Raw genomic sequence first — 23,098 nt, 5'->3', positions numbered from 1 at the left:
GGCTATTATCTCAAAGTTCTTTCAACCAAAAAACCGGCAAGCATGTCAAAGGTATGTTTGGTGAAAAACTTAAGAGTACTGTGACAGGGAGCTACATCTGGATAGGGCACATGAGGGCCGATGCTGTCTGATTTTTGGCCACAGAGAAGTACTGCAGAAGCAGAGTGCAAGGGAGAAATGCTGCCCTTGGACCTGCTTCTGGTTCCCTGCAGCTTTTCTCCATGTTTGCTGCTAAATGGCTCACTGTTACACGTCCTGATGCTACCCTATAGGAACCTGCTTCACTGAAAAGTTATTTTAAAAATTAATTTCTTTCTGGATCATCTTGCTTGGGTGATCCTTTTTGATTTATCAAGGAGAAAAAAAACAAACCCAAACCCAACCCAACCTAAAACATAAAATGGCACAAGACACAACTCTTGTCAACTGGCATAAAATAACATTTCTCTTGTGTTTTCAGCTGCCAGTCAGAGAGATGGTAAGGAGAAAGCACTCTTAGTCTGTCCATCCTGAGCCAGGAATTAAATAGAATTCTTGGATGCAGGAGGTCTGGCTTGAAATTCCATCTCAACAACATTCAGAGCTTGGATTAGAGACAAATGCAAAGCTTGTAAAATTCTTACTTGCATGAAGATTTTGCATGTTCATGTGATTCAAAGTCCAAACTCTAAACAAAGCATTTTTATGTTCCAAGAAATGTTTCTTCATTTTCTTTTTCTTCAGCCAGCAGTTATATCTAACAAAACAGATATGACTTTAGAAGTCACTTTGGTTGATCCAGAAGTTAATCTCTGAAGTGCTACACAAAGCAGACCAGTGGCCAAATCTCCAGCTGGTACCAATCACTGATCCTCCATATAAGTCAGCAGCCAATGAGGATAGATGTCAGCTTTATAGTCTGTTTGCTGCTGTTTCCCTGGTCTGCTTTGCACAAGACAAGTGGGTACTATCAGACATAGAAAAAAACACTGACCCAGATTTTATTTTTTGTGGGTAGTAACTCTGTGCAGGAAAATCTAAGGGCAGGCCAGGCACAGACTTTCACTTCTGTTGTCCAAAAGTGGAATATGAGTGCTTTTTCCTCACTATACTTAAAACTTAAGAGAGGACAAAGACTAATTCTAAATTGATTCAGACTCTACTTACTGTATCTGTCAGGGTCTCCTGGGATTCTCTAGCAGTCCTAATCTACACAAGTCCTGGGACCACTGCTGTCCACAGAAGTTTTATTTAAGCTTACCAAGTGTTGCTCTAAATTCAGCCTTTTCTTAATATTTGGATAAGGGATACACATAATGATTCTGCTTATGATGACTGGGAGCAGTTAATTCTGTGTTGTTATGAATGCTGGCTGCCCACGGGGACCCCTCCTTGAAACCATGATATTAGAGATCCTGTCTGCATGGCTGCTTCGTACAAGGCTGGAGAGCATAAAAGGTGAGGAAGCAAGCAGGCTGGTGGAAGGATATAGGGTGGCCATGGCTTGTGCATGTATGTGTGTATGTGCCTGCAAGCAGAGGGGCACAGGCAGGTCAGGGATGGGGGTTGCCTCCTTGTTACCTTCTCCTCTCTCTGGCATCTCTAGATTGAGCATGTGGGTGTGAGAAAAGCTGTCCCTGAGAGCTCTTGTGGATATTGAGTTACTACCAGGAGCCCATTAGCAGTAACACTATTAATCTTCTCACAGACATTTAGAGAATAAACCACAAACCATGCAAGAGCAGCCAGTAGGGAGGGATGAAGCACTGAAAGGTGGCTCTCTTTCAGAGCCCAGAGGAAAACCACAACTGCAGGGCTCTACCAAGGTGCAAGTGAGGTGTGATCCCTGCATGACACTGGCTTACCAGCAGGGCAAAGGTTAAAAAGTGAAATGTGACCTGCAGGATGACCTGGTCTTGCAAATGCCCCAGTTCATTTGGCTCAGGCAAACTTTATAAACTTGTTTATAAAGAGCATATGAAGACTGTCCAGGAATTGTGCCATTAACTGGTTCTCTTATCTACCACCTGCACCTTATTTGTCTCTTCAGTGTCCTTTAAATATTATTCACTAATGCTGTTGAAGCATCATGTGATTATTTAGCAGCTACTTAGGATATCAGGAATTAACATGCATGTAACATCATTAAGATGGACGTGTCTCTGTCCTTGGGTGGCTTGACTTCTACCTCACTTATCACCATCTCCAGCAGAGCAAAATCTATTGCTTCTAGTCTGACCTCTAAGGCAGAAAAGAAATTCCGAGTAGTGTAAAGGAGGAAAAATCTCTCTATACATCATATTGAAAATATTGGTGACATCCTCTAGATTCACCAGAACAGGCAAAACCTGAGCTTTTAGTCTTTCTTGGTATTGTGGGACATCTTTTCTTCTCTATGATTCTTTGGCAGTGGGAGAGGTCACACAGTTTGGTATTGTCTAAAAGGATGGATATTTTCACAGTGACAAAAAGAAGTCAGAAGTCCGTGCTTTTCACTTACCTCGCTTTCTCTGGTGGTGTTTATTTCAGTTCCACGTAGAGAAGGATGGGCTCCTGCTTGGTGAATCTAAATGCCCTCATAAAGCAAAGATTAGGTCTTCAGGATCATGGGACATGGGACATGCACACCGTAGTCAAAATGTAGCTGCACATTGAAATGCACCACAAGGGAAGCGCATTGGACAGGTAAGCTAGAGGTGCCCTGACTAACAGGGACATCAAAATCTGTCCTAAAAGGCAAATATTTAGAGAATGGCCTATACTCATCTCCATCTTAGTCTTACCACAAGCACTTCTGGACAACCCAAGCAAGAGATGTGAGTTTCCTGTTGTACTGTTGTGGATTTAGACCTAATAATGGAAGCAGTATTTGAAATAAATAAAAGCTGACCCTAAAAGCATACTGAACGTATCGTCAATGTGAAGACAGCAATCATCTCCTGTTTGTTTAAACTGTTGTGTGTACTCAAGCCCATATGTACAGCACAGATGATTAGACTACTATCCTTCTTGCTGAATATGAAAAGACTGCACATACAAAGAGGATAGCAAACTAATTATCCAGAACACTGGTTTCCAAGATACAGTATATGAAGATTAATGTTTCCATTTTCCCTTAGAATGGGAGATAGTGACCTTAAATAAATTGCTCTGAATTGCAGTAATGAACAGTGAGAATAAATCAGGTTCCTCTTTCATTTCCAGCCCTACTACATAATCTCCAGCTACGTAAGGAGATTTCCACAGCTGGCAGCAACTATGTCTATATCTATTATTACTTCTACATATTGAAGTTGGTCCTCTAATCAATACAGAAATAAAAACTACTGCTGCACCTGTGGCTTCTCCTCTCCAAACCCAAGTCCTCACCTTCTCCAACACCAGCATTCTTGGGAGCTGAAGCAGCAGGGCTTGAAAACATCCATAGACATTCCCCATGTTGTTTTTTGACTCCTGGAGGCAATGGAGTGGGCAGTGAGAGCTGCAAGAGGGGCAGTAGGTCAGTGGGTAATGAGAGCTGCAAGGGTGGCAGTGGGCCAGTGGACAATGGGCTGGAGAGACAGTTTCCTTGAGAACCTGGCCCATATGCAGGCTGCTTCATGCTCACTAATTTTCACCTGCCCTACCCTAGCAGGTCAGATTCATACAGTCTGACATGAGCATGAGGGTGACAAAACCACCATGTACTTGATGGTTAATCATCAAGAATGAAATTCCTTAGTGTTTGCCCCCCATTAGTGATGGTCACTGCTTATTAGCTGTCTTTTCTGTGTATGAAGTTGCTATTCAGGCAAACAACTGAAGGTAATAAAGCCTGAAACCGGCAGAGAGGTAAGCAAAAATAAAACCAGGAAAAAAAAATTAAGGCTGGCCTTGCTGTGACAAATAGTCACAAGAAGTGAGCTTTATTTTTGAAATGTCTCTATAAACAAAGACCCCCACACTCAATCATTTTTATGATTTGCAGTTTGTTTTTGCTCTTGGGAACACTAATAAGATATGACTGTACCTGAACTGCCCTAATGTTAAGAATTTCCTGGCTGGTGGAAAGCTGGTAAACACAGCTGTTCTCGTAACAGTCTCCTCAGCAGGCAGGACAGCGAGCCTAAGCTGAGCAACAGTTTCTCTATCATCCCTACCCAGAGAATATCTGGGAACAGCACGGATTACACGCATGAGCAACTTGATCCTGGGCCAGGGAATTCAAAAGATATGACTCATGTCACCACACAATTCAGCAGTGGGCAAGGTCAAAGATATCAGGAGGCACTAAAATCAGGTGCCAAACATGGATAAGACAATGTCAGTATATAATTTCAAATATAGAGTGCAGTCTGAAATAAATTTATTTTGAACCTTATGTCCCTTTTGGAAAAGTGCTCATACAGTGGAGCTTTCAAATTGGAAATTGCATCTAGCACATTTTCTATAGTTATTGGGCCATCCTAGTGTTGCCCCAGAGATTATCTGAATGAATAGGAATGGAAGAATTGATGCTAACAATAATTTATGTATACATTTTTGTCAGTATGAAGAGAGAAAAAGAGCACAAGTAGCACATTGCCCATGAAATTAGCCATTTTGCAGTTATGTTTTAGTTTAAATGGTTTGGGAATAGATCTGTGAGTTTTTGGCCTTGGTGATGTATTGGGTTTTGGGGGTATTTTGGTTTGATTAATCTTACAAACTGAAAGGTGTTCATTTATGACTCTTTATTGGTTCTTGGCTTAAGTGTTTTGGGTGCCATGACCTTTTCACAAAAAATTACAAGTGAGTGAAGCAACACCATTTGTACTGACCCTTATCAGACCTTGAAATGTGAGGTTTCAAGAAGCTGCAGAGGTGGCCAGTGTATTAAATTTATTTAGATTATATTTCACAAAGCATATATCAACAAGTCTTTCATACAGTATTATCCTTCAGAATTTTGATTTAGGAAACATCAGGTAAGCTTTAAGTTTTTATTATTCTCTTCTATTTTTTTTTCTTCTTCTTTGTTATGAAGACACAGTTAAATAATATTCAGGATAAATAAAGTAAAATCATTGTTTCTTCTCTTTTTCTAACTCCTACCAAATGTCCAAGCTTTTAACCATAAACTAACTTGTGAACTCCTACTGCAAAACTGTGAGTACCTAAAATCAACCTCTTAGCTGATAAGTTGGTGTATAAACATCTCATGTGTTGATAAGACAAAAGAGCTTTTATTTGTGTGTGCTTTGTCTAGCCTGGGTGAGCAAACAAGGTTTTCTAATACTGGGTAGAGCTCACTTAACAGTCCATGATCAACTTAGAAATGTTCCAAATAGTTTATTAAATACTTAATGTGTGGTAAAATTCCATTATACACTGTTTCACTGGTAACCTCCCTTGCTGGTAAAAACTATGACTTATTTTTCCATTTTTTTACCTACTTTCAAGTTCCACAACTGTGGAAGTTCTTTGGAACTTTCACTGCTTGAGCATAGTTGAGTCCAGAAAATTTTCCAACTAACTTGTCCAATTTACAAATGGTGAAAGAAGGTACATGCTAGATGTTTTTAAAGATAAATGGACCAATATTTAAAAAAGCACTAAGAGTCTTTTCATTCAATATGTTCCCAGAACATCATACTATTTCCAATTATCCTGCTTTTCTTCAAGCCTAGAAACAACAAATGAAAAACAGATGTCACATTCTATTGAAGGCTACTGATGGAATGGTAGCTGCTCTTGCTTATTGGAAACCGTTTTAGAGTTATTTCCCTCTCTTTCAGTTACCATGACAATATTTGGCCTAATCCCATGGGGTTTTTTCACATCTAAGAACACTGCGTAGGCAAGTGGAATTATCGTTAAAATTAATCCTGTTCAGAACTGGTAAGGAATGTCTTACCAGTGCCCTTGTTTTTAAGTGTTGCATTCTTACTATCATTACTTCAGGAAAGATTATACGGAAAGTACAAATCTGTAACTGTCTTTGGTTGTAGTAAATTTTTTCCTGAATGTAGTAGGTTGTGCCTCATGTTGCTATGAAAATATCCTTTTTTTTTGATAATATTCCACTATCCTACAAAGGATAAAGTTACCCTGCCAGACTAACCTATGAATGTGTAAAGACCAGCTCCCAAATTTATCTGGATATTAAAAAATATATTCAATGTATCTTGTATTTAAAAAACCCAAAAATATTCTAGATTTGGCTTCTTTAAAAAACACATCTAATCTGAAAGCATTAATTTATACATGAAAACACTATCACACAGACACCTGGCTATCCTACTTATAAGCCCCCTTCAGTCTCCTTACCAAGTCCCTGTGGGCTGAATTGTGGGCTGTTTAAAAACATACTTCTTAAAACCTCATGCAAGAGAGTTACTAATGAGGGGAAAAGGTTCGTGTACTGAGTGGAAGGATACCTGTGGGAAATACATTCATCTCAGCTTTCCTTTTGCATGCTAGCAAACAAAAATCTTTTATATTCAGGATCATTTATACATGTGGAAATCATTGTTGTGGGAATTCAGAGTAGCGGCCTGTAGTACAATTTGCATAAGCTTACTATAAACTAACATGACATGCCTTCTGCTGGGGTTCATTCCTGAATGAAAAAATTACTTGGGTTGGAAGCAACCTTAAAGATCATGTAGTTTCAACCCCCTCCCTCTGCCCATATTGCAGAGACATCTTCCACTAGACCAGGTTGCACAAAGATCCATCCAGCTTGGCCTTAAACACTTGTAGGGATGGACCATCCACAACTTCTCTGGGAAACCTGTTCCTGTGCCTCACCACCTTTCAGAACAGAGATTTTTTTCCAATATCTAATCAAAACCTGCTCTCTTTCAGTTTCAGCCAATTCCCCCTTTTCTTATCACTACATGTTCTTGTAAAACATCTCTCTCCATCTTTCTTGTAGGCTCCCTTCAGGTACTGAAAGGTCACAACGCAACCATCAATGCAAAACCTTCTTCAGGCTGGAAAGAAATAACTGTCTCAGCCTTTTCTCACTAAAGTGTTTCTCCACCCTCTAATTATCTTAGTGGCTCTTCTCTGGACTCATTCCAACAGATTGATGTCCTCCCTGTGCTGGGACCCCAGAGCTGGATGCAGGGTTCCAGGTGGGCTCTCACCAGAGCAGAGCAGAGGGGCAGAATCCCCTCCCTGGCCCTGCTGCCCACGCTGCTTTGGATGCAGCCCAGGACACGTTTGGCTCTCTGGGCTGGGAGTGCCCATGGCTGGGTCATGTCCAGCCTCTCACCCACCAGCCCCTCCAAATCCTTCTGGGCAGGGCTGCTCTGCATCTGTTCATCCCCAGCCTGTGCTGGTTCCAGGGGTTGCCTCTACCCAGGTGCAGAACCTTGGTCTTTGTATAGTTAAACCTCATGAGGTACCCATGGGCCCGGTTCTTGAGCTTGTCCAGGTCCCTCTGGATGGCATCCTGTCCTTCAGGTGTGTCATCAGCACCACTCAGCTCTGTGTCAACTGCAAATTTGCTGAGATGCACTTGATCCCTTTGTCCATGTCATTAATAGAGATATATATTAAGAGTGGTCCCAGTACTGACCCCTGAGGGACCCCACTTGTCACTGATGTCCATCAGAGCTCTGAGCCATTGATCGCTACCCTCTGAATGCCCCTGCTGAAGCCGTGATGCCCTGAATCCCCTCCCTGTCCTTCATCTGCCTTAGCATAGCTTCTAGAAGGATCTTAGTCAGAGACCTAAAACTCATCCCATGCCTACAGATGGGGACAGATTGGAGGAAGACTGTGAATCTGGAAAGTGTTCAACAACTGCAGCAGATAAACATTTCACTGTTTGTGTCTGAGTTCCATAAAGTCACTCCTTTATACTATGCAGGAATACTATGTCCTGCTTTGGACAGGATCAGAGATGAGCTAATGGTGTGAGCAAAGGCCAGAGAAACACGGTTTGGAAAAAAAGCTCAGGGATTGCCATCTATTTACTGAGCTAACAGGAAGATTAAGGATTGATGTGCTATGAAATCTCTGACTACCTACATGAGGAATTGCCACTTGTTGTGTTTGGTCTGTTGGAGAAAAGCACTTATGTGGGTGCCTGTAAGAAGTGACCAAGGCAACTTTAAAAATTAAAAGCAAAATTAGACCATTGCTTGTAATTGACAGTATTAAAAGAATATGTGAAATGCCACAGTAGATTCTTGATTGCTGATAAGTTGAAGTAGCACTGAGATTAATTTTTAGAAGTGACACAGAAGTTCAAGCAAGATCTAAAATAGGGTAGTGCTGTCATCTACACAACACAGGGAATAATAATTAAAGATTGCAGTTTTGGCTGCTTGGAGCTTGTGTAACCAAATGTCTGAAATTTTGCTCTATAACAAGCAATTTAAAAAATCAAAAATAAATTTTTCTAAATAGTAACTTGGATTGTGACCTAGACTGGTATCTATCTTTGTAAGGCAGAATCCAATAAATTATTTCTATCTTGTGATGCCTGAGAAATTCCAGCTCCTCTCTGTACCCCAAAGATTGTATGTGAATATATAAGGTACAATAGATCTCCATCCACCACGGATGGGAACTGGAGGCCAAAAGGATTCCCACAGGCATCCCAGATGGCATTTAGTGAATATACTTAGGCACATAAATGCCTCTTAAAAGGTTAAATTTGAGGCCTTCCTCCCAGATGAAGGACTTTGGAGCAGAGGAAACAGATTAGTAGAGTTTGTTGGCAGACATTGCATCTACTTCCTCCTCTTTTTGCATGTGCCACCTGATATGTAGTTGAGGCACTCACTGTTAAGTCCTTTCCATTTTCCATGAAAAAACAAAAGTATGGGATACATTCAGATCCCTCAGGTTTGCTAACTACAATTCCCACTTCCTTTAATAGAAGGAGATATATTGTACCAAATTGAGAATTTCCACATTTCAAAGAATATTTCAGATGGTGTATTAATATTTGTTAATTATTTTAGTTTAAAAAGTATTGCAAGGAATTTCCAGATTTATATATGTTTGTCTTTGTGTCTGCTGAAGACAGTTTTGTGCTATGTAGGAGGTACTTTTCATTTCAATTGCTTGCAGTACAGTACCTCTTATACGTCATATATCAGTAGACATTCTCACTATTTTATGCATATATATCTATTCACAGTTATGTTTAGACTCATATAAGTCTGTGTGTATGTACATACAGTGTTTGTATATATAATCCACTGTATAATCCACAAAAGTATAATCCACTAAAATGGATTATGAGTTTCTGACAATTCTTAAACCAGTGCAAAGACATCCTTTTTTCCTCCCCTCACACTGACCAGCAATTTAAAAACAGATTTTCTACCAGAAATTTCCAGGAAAACAAATGGGCTTCATGTTATAGCCTGAATATAAAAGTGAATGTTGATTTTCTGAGGGTACCCTCATGCTGCGACACATCTGATCACAGTCACAATGAGCATAGTCAGCCAGCATTTGTCTCTCCTACTATAGTACTAAAGCAATGTTATATAATGTGCATGGGACAAAGATTGCCTCTCTAAAAAGGTGAACAAGTGATCAGTAAATAAGTTTCCTAAATAAAACATCGTGCAGGAGACCTTCCTACTTCAGTTGAAAAATACTCCATATAATAACAGGAAGGCGTGCATTATGGGTTAAAAAAATTGATTGTTTCAAACAAGTCGATGGACCAGAATGGAAGTAGATAATACAAATTGATTTCAGTCTTGATTTTATCTTCTCTAGTCACCTGTATAGCTAGGATTTGAGGCACATAGTATTTTGAAGAAGGAAAGAAACCCATCAGTGTTTTCTTCCAAAATACAGCTAGTAACTGGAGCTTAAAAACAGATTTTGAAACGTGGACATTACAGGGTTTTCTTGAACCTGGCAGCTTTCCTATCCAGACATGAGACCTATCTTTCAGAAAAGTTTAGCACAGAACTTTCTTAGGGTGGTACATTGCTTCATTCAGTTGCCTGACACAATATTCCTGCAGTGGTCCATGGCACTACACTGAGTTATGAGCCCACCTGTGCTAAATTATCACTGACTTCAGGGCGTTTACTCCTGTTCAAAATCTGACCTGGCATTGACTACATTTCTTGCCTCTGGATGCACCATTTCTTCTAAAAGGGGCTGCTTACAAGGTCTGAAGCTATGGGAAATGTGATTTTTACATTTTCTGGTAACAGATGGACAAAGATATGCCAGGATCAAAGAAAATATCTATCATAAAGGACAGTTTGGGTGACTATTTTTTGGTTGTTCTTGAGTTACACATGTGGCTAACATCTGAAAATTCATCCTTGCACTAAGAATATAACATTTATAAGCAATCTCACTTTTACTTCCCTCTAAAGTATCCAGGCCTTTCCTATACACATAATGAGGGTAGGGCAAAGGAAGATACAGTAATTAGATGAATGATAGAAAAAATTCACTATTCGCTACTTTGTGATTTAAACAAAACTATGTTGCATCTGTTCTAATCAAAACCATAACTTCTCAATGAGTACATATGCTCATATATCAGCTTGCATATGTTCTGAAAATGTAGGCAACAACTGGCATATTGCTCAACGAAAGCAACAAGTAGATGAAGCAAATGAGTTTCATCTAGCATCAGTCCATCCAGCATAAAAACTCATTGCTTAGAAACAAACCAACTGACTTCATGGAGTTAAATAAAGTTTTTGTTAACCCCAGCTAGAGAGGATGTGCAGGCTAGACACATACTAGAAATATAACTCTGTCTAACTCTTTGCCACCCTAGCAAACTGCAATGATTTTAGCCAACTGCTGCTAAGGGCATGTCGATGTCCTAACAATCTTGAAGTGTTCAAAACAATGCACTTCAGAAGATAACCAATATCACTGCAGTAGCCCATAGTTTTTGAAATTAGTTTTAATGCCCACAATCGCTGTGAAATAGTGATAAAAAAATAAGTAATGAGTATTTACTGAAAGAGGATAAATTTAGGTTAAATATTAGGAAGAATTTTTTTACTGTGGGAGTGGTGAGACACTGGAACAGGTTGTCCAGGGAGGTTGTGGATGCCTAAACCCTGGCAGTGTTCAAGGCCAGGTAGGATAAGACCTTAAGAAACCCTTTATAGGGGAAGCAGTCTCTGCCCATGGCAGGAGGATTTGGGACTAGATGATCTTCAAGGTGCATTCCAAGTCCTTAACATTCTCTGATTCTATGATCCTATGATTTGGACTTTTTTCCTGGAAGGATTCAAGAAGATGCACTAGACTTTGTAGGATCTGTGCTGTATCTTCTGCTGTATCTGTCATGCTTACACAGGGAGGTGATTAGGTTGTGCTGTGGAGGTATCCTGAGGAAACTGACAGTTATGTGAACAAGTGTGGAAGGTTCCTGCTGCCCACACCAGCATCAGACCTGCCAGTTACCTGCTGTGTCCAAAGATATTGACATGAAATTGCCTGTTTGAGACTCTTTCATGGTGGGTTTTGTTCCTCCTCGGAGACACATAAGTATGCTTGGTTAAGGAAAACAAATGATCAAGGCTGAGAACTTTTACTTCCGGCAATTTTCACTGAGCTGTATTTAGAATAAGAGAGCTCCACCCTCATTGTGCTGACAACAGCTATTTAATCTAATTGTTGAAGGCATAAAGCAATTTCCTGCCTGAGTACATTAACTGACAGTCAAATTACATTACCATACATTCTTTCACTCATATTCTGAGGAAAATAAGAAGAAAAAGAAAATTTAAATTTGTCTGTTGACATCAAAAAAGCTGACCTCGAAATCTGAGGGGGCCTCAGAAAAGCTTACAGAGTGTAAACTTGAATGTTGCTGTGCTTATACTGCTGATTTTGGTTGTGTGAAATATTAGGGTTGGAATTAGGTCTGCCAAAAAGTAAAGGTTTGGAATGTCTAAAACAATTCCTGAATTTGTATGTAGTTTGTTAACTAGCTCAAGTTGAAGGCAAAGAGATGCTTTCTGGAACACAATTTTAACATTTTCAAAGTGAGGTGTTTCAATTTTTCACTCTAGAAAAATTTTTTGTTTCAACATTTAGTTAGCAATGATATCTAAATAACATTGAAGTATCCAGAATTGATCTAAACATTTTGTTTCAGATCAAGGAAAACTGTTTGTTCAATTCATGACCCTTTTCCTTAAAATATCTGTTATTTTATTATTACTCTTACAGTCAGTTGGTTGCTAGCGTGCCACTTGACAATCACAGAAGTATGCACCTTGGGAAATTGCCTTAGCAAAATGCTGGAAGAAAACCTGTGCAGTTTTTGTAATGGTAGCACAAGGAGTGGGGAGGGCAGAGGCAGGAGGAGAAAACTGCAGGACGTTTCATGCCAAATCCCTGATGTTACAATTTTAAACAGGGATGATCCAATGCCTCTCAATAAAAAGAGTGATGAGGCTTTCAAATGAAGACCTTCTTCTGCAAATCTGGTCAAAGAAATATCTGGTCTAAAAATATCTGCAGGCATGATTTTTTAGCCTCATTTCTTCTGTGAGAACCTTTATACTCACAAAGGAAAAAATGACCCAACTATACTCACAAAGGAAAAAATGACCCAACTTTTCCTTTTTAGCTTCCATATATTGTTAGTGTTATATCACCATAAACTGAACTACTTAAATGGCATAAATTAGCTACAGTGAAGCAAAAGAAAATAATTTTAAAATGAAGTTTGAACTCTTCAAATTGCCTGTTTAGGGTTAAAGGAATCTTTCAGATCAATGGTCTGCTCTGGCCTTTATTTAAAGCAGGCTGGTTTCTTAAGCTCAAGTTCTTATATTTCACGTGATGGTTACCAAAACACTAAAGAACATTGTAAGACAATAGAAATGCAAAATACCTCCTGTTTAATATGATCAAGGACTTCCAAAAAAACAATTATGTTTATCCTTTACCTTATGTTCAAGGGAAATATAGGACATATTTTTAGACTAAAAATTTAATACATTTTTGTTCAAAAACTCACTCTGTGACTATAGTCTGTCATTTATGGTTATTCCATAACTGTGTTAATTTATATTATTTGTAGAAAGAGCATGTTTGAAAGAGGCATTGGTTTCTGTTAACAAACATCCCTACTTTTCTATCTGGCCACATTTGAAGGAATGTGACCCTGAACCCAGGAGCAGTATGGCAATTACAAAGATTCTTCTTCAGGAAAAAGCCTCTGCCTTCAACAAAGATCAAACATGGGCAGGAAAAAATGATGAGGTAAAGTTGGACATGAATAATAGAGCTCCCTCTCATCTTTCATTGTAGACTAGTTGGCCCAGTGGTAAGTTTACATGAGAATTTCTTTCACACCCGCTTTGTATTTACAACCATCCTTTGGAATGGGATCTTGCTGTGCCAAGAACTTTGCAAAGCTGTGGGAAACAAATGCTGTGGCAAGAGGGAGGGAAGGTTGCAATCCACTGTGTACAGACATTCTCTGCTTATTGGTAGGTGTGCAAAATCTTCAGTTTTGCAAACTGTCAGCAGTCTCCTTCCCTCATTGGTGGGTCTCCCCACTGATGTAGGTGGGGGGTACAGAGAAATGTGAAGGAAGTGAGCTCCTTCATGGTGCTGAGTGACAGCCTCAGTGCTGAACTAGCATCGGATTGTGTCCCTGGAGCAGACAGCGCTCACAGTTCTTCAGGTGACAAAGGAGGGTTGTCAGGTCTGGGGTAGAAAAGGATTTGGGTAGAGACAAGACTTCACAGGAGAAAAGGACAGAGTCATGAAGGGCTTTGGAGAGAAGAAAACCTGCTGAGAACCATGCCCATCTTGTTTTAATTTCCTGCATTATCAGTAAAGGGTGTATGCTGCCTTAATGATATTTTTAACCCTCCTTGAGTTAAATTGAAGATTTACCCTTCTGATTGTACAATTCACATTTGAAGTACTTATTGCTCTCAAGTAATTCCATAAACAAAGACTCCAAAAGAAGCTTTAATTTCCCCCCCCGCCAAAGCAGAGATCTGACCTAGAATAATCCGTACTTTATGCACAAAATTAGGACGTCTGCAAGAGATTGAGTAAGTTCCCCAGGAAAGTGGAAGTGAAAAACATGAAAGAGTGGAGCCACTGTATACTTTTTTTTCTGATGACATAACCCCCCCCAAACAAAAACAAAAACAACAACAAAAAACCACAAACTAAAAAATTACAAACAAAACCATGTTTCAGATAGATACTGAAGGTGTATATATTTTTTTTTGTTTCAGTGATTGAATTCTTATTGTGCAACAACACAGAAGTGTCCTTCTGCTTCAGATAACTTCAGTGCTTGCTACATAGAAAATATGTATCTCTAAGGAAAAAGGCACGTTTCCAGACGAAACATTGATATAACAGAAATTTACTCACATCCATTATTCCAGGAAGGTTGGATGAAAAACCCTGGTTTTCCCTGAGAGAACTGACTGTTACAAATCTGAGGTGAAGCCATCCCATTGAGTATTTGAAAGTGTTTCATTGATAATCCATAGCATCTCTTTCTCTGTGTATATCTGGTATACAACAGCTGTTAATGCTGCATTATAGTACATGTTGCACTTAATTATGATATGTCATGGTTTTAGGCAATATTTCATTGTCAAAAATACCTTATTAAAGGTCTGAGATGCTTCCTGACTTTATTCAAGGAATATATTTTTTGTTAAGTCTTCAAAATATTTACATAATATATAAGAATCAGCACCTCTCCCAATTTATTTATCTGCGTATACAGATGGAGATCTCTCTTTCAAACTGAAATCTGAATTACACAGCTACTCTAAAACCTTGAGTTAGCAGAAACTGATGACCTTTTATTTTCATCAAGGATAGTGTTATCAAAACAGGAAGAATTTGACTGAAAGAACACTGTGTCTCTTATATTCCTTGCTTCTCATTGTACTGATAAAATGTTCCAGGAACTTCATCTCTCTGGGTGGGTATGAAAATATGCTAGCAAGATTTCTTTAAAGAATACCACAAAGTGCCTTAAGAGCAACAATTTGATTTTGTTTCAGAAAGAGGCCGTGTGAGAAAAATTGCTATGAATATGAATACTCTCCCTCCTTCTCTTCTTTCAAGAGATGATCAATAAAGTGTTGGGTTAAAAAATAAAATGCAATTGTGTTTGTTTGTATGATCTACGGTATTCTATGAAAATTATACTTTCTCAGAACTGGGGAAAAACATTACCTCATAGATGATGTCTACTTATTAATTAAAACAAATACTAATAAATTGGATGGGAATGGTGAAGCTCAGGTTCATTCAGGTGGAACAGCAGAGCAGATTACCCAATACACAGCATGCAGAAATATTGCCTGATTAATTCACAATCATTACAATTATTTCAGCGTTTTTTCAGTGAAATTTTGTGAACACTCACACAGAAGAACTTGTCATTCACTGGTAAGAAAATATATCAATGCCACTTTTGGAAACAATCTGTGATATCTACTTATCATAAATGACAGACTGCAAGTACATTCTCTTGTTACTTATTTGAACATTCTAAAAAAAGAAATAACCCTATTACCTGCTAGTCTAACCTCAATGCCTGCAAAATATGTAGAAGATAACTTAAAAAATAATACAATCATCAGACACAGTCAAAAAATTTGTGGAGTCACAATTGGAAAGCCCTTTTAAGTACTTTGATATCTTTCAATGTAAGGTTACATGCTCAGTGAATGAACAGGAGGTAGTGGACATAGTTTTTCTTGGTATTAATAAGGCTTTTGATGCTGTTCTTCACAGCATACTTCTGGATAAGCTGTTCAACTGAACAAGTACACAGAGTGCTGAGTGAAGGACTTGCTAAAGGGCAGAGTTCAAAAGTCTGTTGTGCATGGGGCTACATGTGGGTTCTGACCAGTCACCGGTGGTGTTCCTCAAGGTTCAGTTGTGGGGCAATTTCCATTCAATGTGTCAATCCATGGTCAGGATGTAGGAGTTTAATACACCATTGGCAAATTTGCTGATGATACCAAACTGGAGGTACTTTTGACTCTCTCAAGGCACAAGAGACTTGCAGAAGGATCTGAAATAGATTGGAGCACTGGGTAATTATCAGTGGCATGAAACAAGAACAGATCCAGATTCTGCCCCTGGGATGCAGTAAAGCTGGGCACGAGTATAGGCTGGGAGAGCAGCGTGTGCAGAGCAGCCCTGCAAAAGGGGTCTGGGGGTGCAGGTGGGCAGCAGCTCAGGGTGAGCCAGCAGTGTGTGCCCGGGCAGCCAGGAGGGCAAACCCCACCCCGGGGTGCAGCAGACACAGCATCACCAGCTGGGATTGGGATCATCCTGCTGGATTCAGCCCTGGTGCCCCTCACCCTGAGTCCTGTGTGCAGTGCTGGGCCCCACACTCTGAGAAGGGTGGGAAGAAGGTCCTGGAATGGTCCAGAGGAGGACAGCAGAGCCGGTGGAAGGACTGGAAGGCACATCCTGTGAGGAGGGGCTGAGGGCTCTGGGTCTGTCTGGTTTGGAGAGAAGGAGGCTCAGGGGTGACCTCATTGCTCTGTACAGCTCCCTGGGCAGGGGACCTGGAGAGGGAGGCGCTGATCTCTTCTCCCTGGGATCCAGTGACCAGAAGACATGGGAATGTGTGGCAGGCGAAGTTCCAACAAGATGTTAGGGAATGTTATGGAACATTTCTTTACCCATGCAGTGGCTAAACTCTGAAACAGATTTCTTTAAGGAGTGGTAAGTGCCTCAAAGCTGTTAGCATTCAGCAGGCACTTGGACAGTGTACGTAGTAATGTGCTTTAACTTTTGTTTGGCCCTTAGTTGGTCAGGCAGTTGGACTAGATCACTGTTGTAGGTCTCTCCTAACTGAAATTCTTCTATTCTGTTCTCTTCTATACTAAAGAGGAGCTGAGATTCTAGGAAATACTTGCCTAACACACTAATTCTTATCCTCATTTGATCCCATACTTTGACAACTCCTGAATTTCAGCCCAAAATACTTAGACTGACTTGGAAAATTACTCTATTTCAACTGTACCATATGGTTTAGTGAAATCAATTTTCCCTGGCTTGCTTGTATTTCATTCAGAGCCAGTCAAAAGAATGAAGTGGCTTTCCTGTTTCTGGCATGAAAAAGAAAATTGCAGTTAAAATTGAAGTAGAAAACAAGTATCTATAAATATTCTAAATCAAATAGTTCTCATTTTGTCTATGTTGTGATTTTTAAAATATATGTTGATTTATATTATAAAAGCAATTATAACTTCATGAAATTTTTCATTAACAAAGTGTATAAACCAGATACTTAATCACCGAAACCTGCTGTATATTGAGGGGCAGATTAAAAATCCAAAACCATATGTTGAAAAAAACCCAAGTATTTGAATAATTACTACTTATTCTGGCGCAGATCAAAGTTTTTCTGAAGTAATCATTAATATATAACACATACATAATTACAATATATGGAGTGATCTAGAAATATGTTATGTTCCACTTTCTAGAATGAGTAATCCCTCAACAGTGACTGAGAGAGAAAGATTCATCAGTCTCTATAAGTTTCAGTTGTCTCAACCTGTTTCATACATCCACACTAGAAGAAGCAAAGGATTATTTACCTTGTTACTTCACTCCTCTGTTCTCAGATACCTATTTAAATTGTGCTGTGGTCATAAGGCAATGTGCATGACAATAACAAAATTTTTTATATAAAGCGAGTCCACTGGACTCCTAATGTGCACTGTGCAGGTAAGCAATGACCCCTCTGTCTTCTCCCAAAGCACTGCATTAAGAGCACCACTCAATTGATTTCTCATCCCAAATCCATATTCCAGATCATAAATGCCTTTTTCACACACAGAGAAATGTGTGATTCCTGTTCACATATGTATGCTTACATTCACTTTGCCAAAAAGAGAATGTTTATATTGACAATGGGCAAATCTTCCTGAGGAACTGAGTTGTTCCCATGGGTCATTTAGTCTCATACTCTGTATTTTCTAAACGCCAAAAATTTTTCCCCCTACTTTCAAGGTATGTTTTTTCTCTTTCCACATCTCCTCTTGAGGCTGCCTAGAAATCAAACAACTACTGAAAAATACAGCTAGGAAAATGTTGGCAAAGGCTGTGTGAACACCAGTATTGGACTGTTTTAAGTAAAATGTTTATTTAAGGTTTATTTAAGGTGTTACTAGAACAAATTACTGTGTGCAAAGCAACTATAGGGGCAACTAGATTATGACATCTTGCCTTTAGGATTCTGATCTGATTATATATTTAAGTTCTATGCCAAGATAACTGCAACTTTTATTTTCTGCTATGGCTTAAGGGGTTTTTTTCCCCTTCTGTAACCACTGCTACATGTCCACAAGGTGTGAAAGACCATGGGCCTAAGTTTGGAGAGGTGGTTATGAGGGATCCTTGTAGTGAAGGATCTCAAACTGTAAAATCCAGATCTGTTTCCTCCAAAAAGATATGAGCAGGGAGAGCGGAAATTACCTTTCCTGTGACTATGAAATATTCATGAAGTGACAACCAAGAAGTATGACAGCATTTTGCCTCTTATTTTCTCAGAGTGCATCCAGATAAGCTTTGGAAATTGAGCAGAGGCAGTTCAAGATACTGTGCTCCACGTGCTGGCAGTTACCAAACTACAGCTAAGCAAGCAAAGACAGTAGTAACCACAGGTTTCTCAGCACTGAAGTTCACAGCCTGTTGTATTAATTTCAGGTGTCCTGTGTTTTGTTTTCCGTATGTGAGTCCAGATGGGTGCATTGAGAGGCCAACCCATGTCCTTTCAGGAAGGTTAATGCAACCAAGTGAATAGCAGATAGGAAACACAGATCCCATTTCAATCTCCCCTTACTGATAAACTGATTTGCCTCTTGGAAATACTTAAGATTTTTTGCCACCTTTTCTTCCCCTTTTTGTGTTATTCTTATGCATTTTATTGTACAAAGAACACACCCTTTTTTATTTTTTAACTTTAACTTTGAACTGCATTCTTGACCAGCAGGGCAGTAAGTGGTAATTGATTCCCGTCTAATTATGTTTTGATGGGATCATTTTTCCTTTTATCTGTTCTGAATTTGCCACTTTTTGAACGTTTCATTGCCACATTTTTATGAGACAGGAAGGATAGAGGTTTCTGCTCTGCTTTCTCTTTTAACAATTAGCTATTTTGTATGCTCTATCATGTCTCCTCTTATTCACAGCCTTTGACAAATAAACAATCCCAGTCTTTTAAATCTATTTCCCTAACCAGATTTCTCATGTGCTTAAGTATTTTCAGTGCCCTGCTCCGACCCCTGTCTAATGCTGCAATATCTTTTGTGGGAGGGAATGCTGGGTGAAGTAGTTGAATACTAAATAAGGCTCTGTCATCTATGTGTATTCCCCACTGTAACACAAAGAGCAGAAGATGCTGTGTTTCAGAAATTTCATAAAAGGCCTAATGTCTCATAATAGCCTAGGCAGGAATAATATAGGGCTTATGGTCTATTTATTAAAAAACTCTCCAATATGCCTTTATTTTGTGCAGCATCTCTATCTGGAAATGCTTTATGGGATAAATACGAGAACAAAAGGTTTCTGTGGTAAATAATGGCAGCGAGATATAGCAGCCAAGGATAGATCTGAAAGAGTATTTAGACCTGCAAATATATATAGTCCGAGAAAACTTTTGCTGCCTGTTACAATTTACTATGTAACAGTTGGCTTCGCTATTATGTATTTGCTTTTGCAATTATTATAAATTGTAACCACTTCTGCAGCTATAGCGCAGATTGTAAGACTTTTGTGGACAATATAATTAAAATTGTGCATGTAGCAAAGCTATCACAAGATGTAAGCATGCTTGCAAAAGGTGTATCACAAGATATGACTGCTCTTGCAAAATGTATAACCAAGATAGCACAGGCAGAGAGCAAGATACCATAAAAGGAGAATACGAAGTCTAAAGTGACACCAGAAGACCAGCCTGGACTGCCTCCCTGACAGACCCTCAGAGACAGTGGCTGTGGACTTATAAAATGCTGTGGCAACCTGAGGTGGAGCTGTGGTGAACGGGCTCCGAGAAATGTGCAAAGTCACTTGTGTAAGCAATGCAACTGCAACAGTATAAAAGACCACTTACTAAAGAATTGAGTGTGCCTCTGGCTGTTGCCACACACCCAGTGCTATCACTTTTGCTTTATTGATCTGTCCCTTATTATCCTGTATTAAACTCTTAAAATTTTGAGGAGTTAGCTTTGTTTCTTACATTTCTGTATTGCTAAATAAGTCTGTCATCTCAAAATATTTCAGCTGGGATGTGTGTTTGAAGCAAATTTCCTGTTTGCCCTTGTTTACTGCAATTTGGTTCTCAAGGCAGGGCACTGTCATCAAGCAGATGAGCAAAAAGACAAGACAGTCAGTAATATGTGTCCAGCCTAGAGGTTCAGCCCAGGCAATACAAAAAAAAGCTCCTTCAATGTGCATAATGCAGGCTTCAAGTCCCCTGCATCCCATGCATTGCAATGCAGACACTGGTCTGTTTTATTCTGTACCACCAGCTGGCCAGTGCATTTAAGCAGCTGAGCCAAAGGCCTAAAACATCTTACAATTATGATCAAATTTTCTTACATAAGTCTCCCAGCACTGCCTCCATTAAGAGGTGAAGAAATGTGTTGTTGAGACAGCCCCTATCAGGAGACTTTTCAGTGCTCAGTGCCTGTATGCTGAAGGAGAAGAGATACCTAGGATGTGGTTTAATCTGAGTTTGCTTAGCAAAAAACTGGATTTATGGAGGAAAGGCCTCCTAGCATACAAGTAATGACTTTGCAGAGCACAAGGAGCGACAGGGACTTTTGGAAGCAGAGAACACTGGACCTCCAAACACTGCCAGCAGGGAGAGCAGAGCCATATTATGACTGCATGTGTATCCCCAAGAAGTTGTCCTTGTATTCACCTCCAAAACCTGTGTCACACCCTCTCCCCACCCACAGGCACACAGATCTGGCTGTGCCCATATGACACCTGTGGTTTATCTTCAAGGTACTGCCCAGAGCCTTCCTGCAGCAGCATGCATTGATAGGAGGCAGTGACAAAAAATGGGGGGAAAAACAGCAAAGTGGAATCATGCCTTTCATGAACTTTTCAAGTTCTTGTTACTTCTTCAGACTGAGAAGCTGAAAGGAAATCCCAGAGGAAATTAAAATTAGAGTGGGGGAGAGGAGACAAAAAACAAAGGTCAAGGGAAAATACCTGGGAATAATAGTAATGATGAAAATGTAGGAAAGGGATCAGCCCAGTTGCCTACAAACCCCATTGATTAGCAACACAGAAAAACTCCTTAGTGCCGTATCTTTTTCTCCAGACACAGAGGGCAATGGAAATACAATCATCTGTTTGCAAAGCAAAAGCATCAGTGGATAAAGATAGGGCACATATGGGAACATCTGCTCTTCCTGAAAGATAAGCATGTAATAGAATGGGACCTAAGACAGAATCACAGGCATCAGTTTATCAGTTGTGCAGTAGAGAGGAACTAGAATTAAAGGTAGCAAAGTGAAGAGAATGAGAATGCGGTTAAAAATAACTATGAAATTGAAGGTGCTGCTTGTCTGAATAATCCAGAGGAAATATTTCTGCTTCTTCCTTTCTTGTGTCATATACTGGAGCCAAATAGTTTTAAAAATTTCAATAATTCTCACTACCAGTGGTGAAAACTGGGAGCTATACTAAGTGTTTACAAAATGAGGAAGAGATGAAAGAAAAATCTTGTATGTAAAAATAAATGTATTTAGGAAAAAAAACATAAAGTAGAAATGAATGTGAACATGTAGAATAAATACATGCTGGATAAACAGAAATAGATATAGTACATAAATGTATAGTTAGAGTACACCATAGACATGACTGCTATAGCTACAAGTGTATTGATATTTCTAGTTCCAACCTGTCAGACTCTCTTGCCTCTATTCAGGAAAGGAGGGTCCCCAGTCTGTTGTTTTCTGGAAGTTTTCTCTAACTGCCCCCCTTGGAGAGAGTACTCTGAACATTCTCTGTGGAGAATGAGTGTTGAATAGAGGAAAAGCCAGAAAAACTAGGCAAGATTGTAAAAATAGGCAAGAAACTACATATCAAAGTATAAACCTTGTTAGCACAGGGGTGGTAGGTAATTAAACCAACGTGGTAGGGAAGAAAGCATTTGTTTCTGTCACAGCAAACAGAGGCCTATTTAGCAGGCTGTTTGAGAGAATTATTAAGATAGTCTAATTTTCATTATGTACACAGCAAGTTCTTGAGGCACTCTTCCTCTGAGTGTCCTCTATATGTCGGGGTTATGTACACAAGCATAGCCCCATGCAAAATAGACACAGGTTTTTATATTTGAAAAGTTATTCTGATCCTCTGAATGAAAAGACATAGGCTTGCACAAAGTAGTATTACTAGTGGAAGAGCCCTTTTGGTTTAAATTTGGGCTACTTTTTGTTTTGTATCAGTAAGCATTGTGCAAAATCATTTGCTTTCTAAACGGGATAGCACTGGGCAGACATCTTCCAGTTTAGGTCTGACAGATACATGCAAAAATAAGCACGAATCAACATGCTCACAGACACACACAGACACACATACTCTACACATGTGTGAAACAGTTTGCAGGACTAGACCCAAAAAATGGAGTAAAAGTGTTGATGCAAAGAGGAGCTGAAGGATGCTGTTTGCCATGCACAAGCTGCTAGGCCTCACAAAATCCCAGAATGATGTCAACTTTCATTAAAGTGATGTGTCTTGGTAACTTTCTTATTTGCATATATAAAATAGGGTACCTGCTTTTAAAGGTTCACTTGCACAATTGAGATATAAAAGACATTAACAAAGGGCTTTCATAATGTTTTTTTTTTTTTTTTGCTTATACTGTTACTGTTTTGGGATGGTTGTACGCCAAATAACAGCTCTGTCTTCAAAATGAACTAAGTTTGATTATACTAAAATGATACTCACATCCTTATTTAATAAGCAGTAATATTTTTGCAATTTAAAATTTTCCATTTGATGAGAAAAAGAGTCTCAAAATTGCTCCCCTGATGATAATGTAACCATAAGAAATCTATACTGATGACATTAGAACAGTTATCAGCCTCTTGTTCATCCCCAAAAGTAATCAAACCTTTTGTAGTGATTTATCCTCAAATATTCTTTCTTGGTC

At 39.3% G+C, this 23,098-nt stretch overlaps 1 long non-coding RNA gene across 1 annotated transcript in view; it reads left to right on the top strand.

The window, feature by feature from the left end:
• Positions 1-2,641, top strand: part of LOC115947856 — a 9,119-nt gene extending 6,478 nt beyond the window's left edge. Inside the window, exon 3 of the long non-coding RNA XR_004081702.1 lies at positions 2,509-2,641. This is a non-coding gene — a long non-coding RNA (uncharacterized LOC115947856). The remainder of the gene's footprint in view (positions 1-2,508) is intronic.
• Positions 2,642-23,098: the final 20,457 nt, after the last annotated feature.

The sequence above is a fragment of the Geospiza fortis genome, unplaced genomic scaffold, assembly GCF_000277835.1.
Source record: "Geospiza fortis unplaced genomic scaffold, GeoFor_1.0 scaffold12, whole genome shotgun sequence".
Taxonomy (NCBI): Eukaryota; Metazoa; Chordata; class Aves; order Passeriformes; family Thraupidae; genus Geospiza; species Geospiza fortis.
This window is presented reverse-complemented; position numbering and strand designations above follow the sequence as displayed.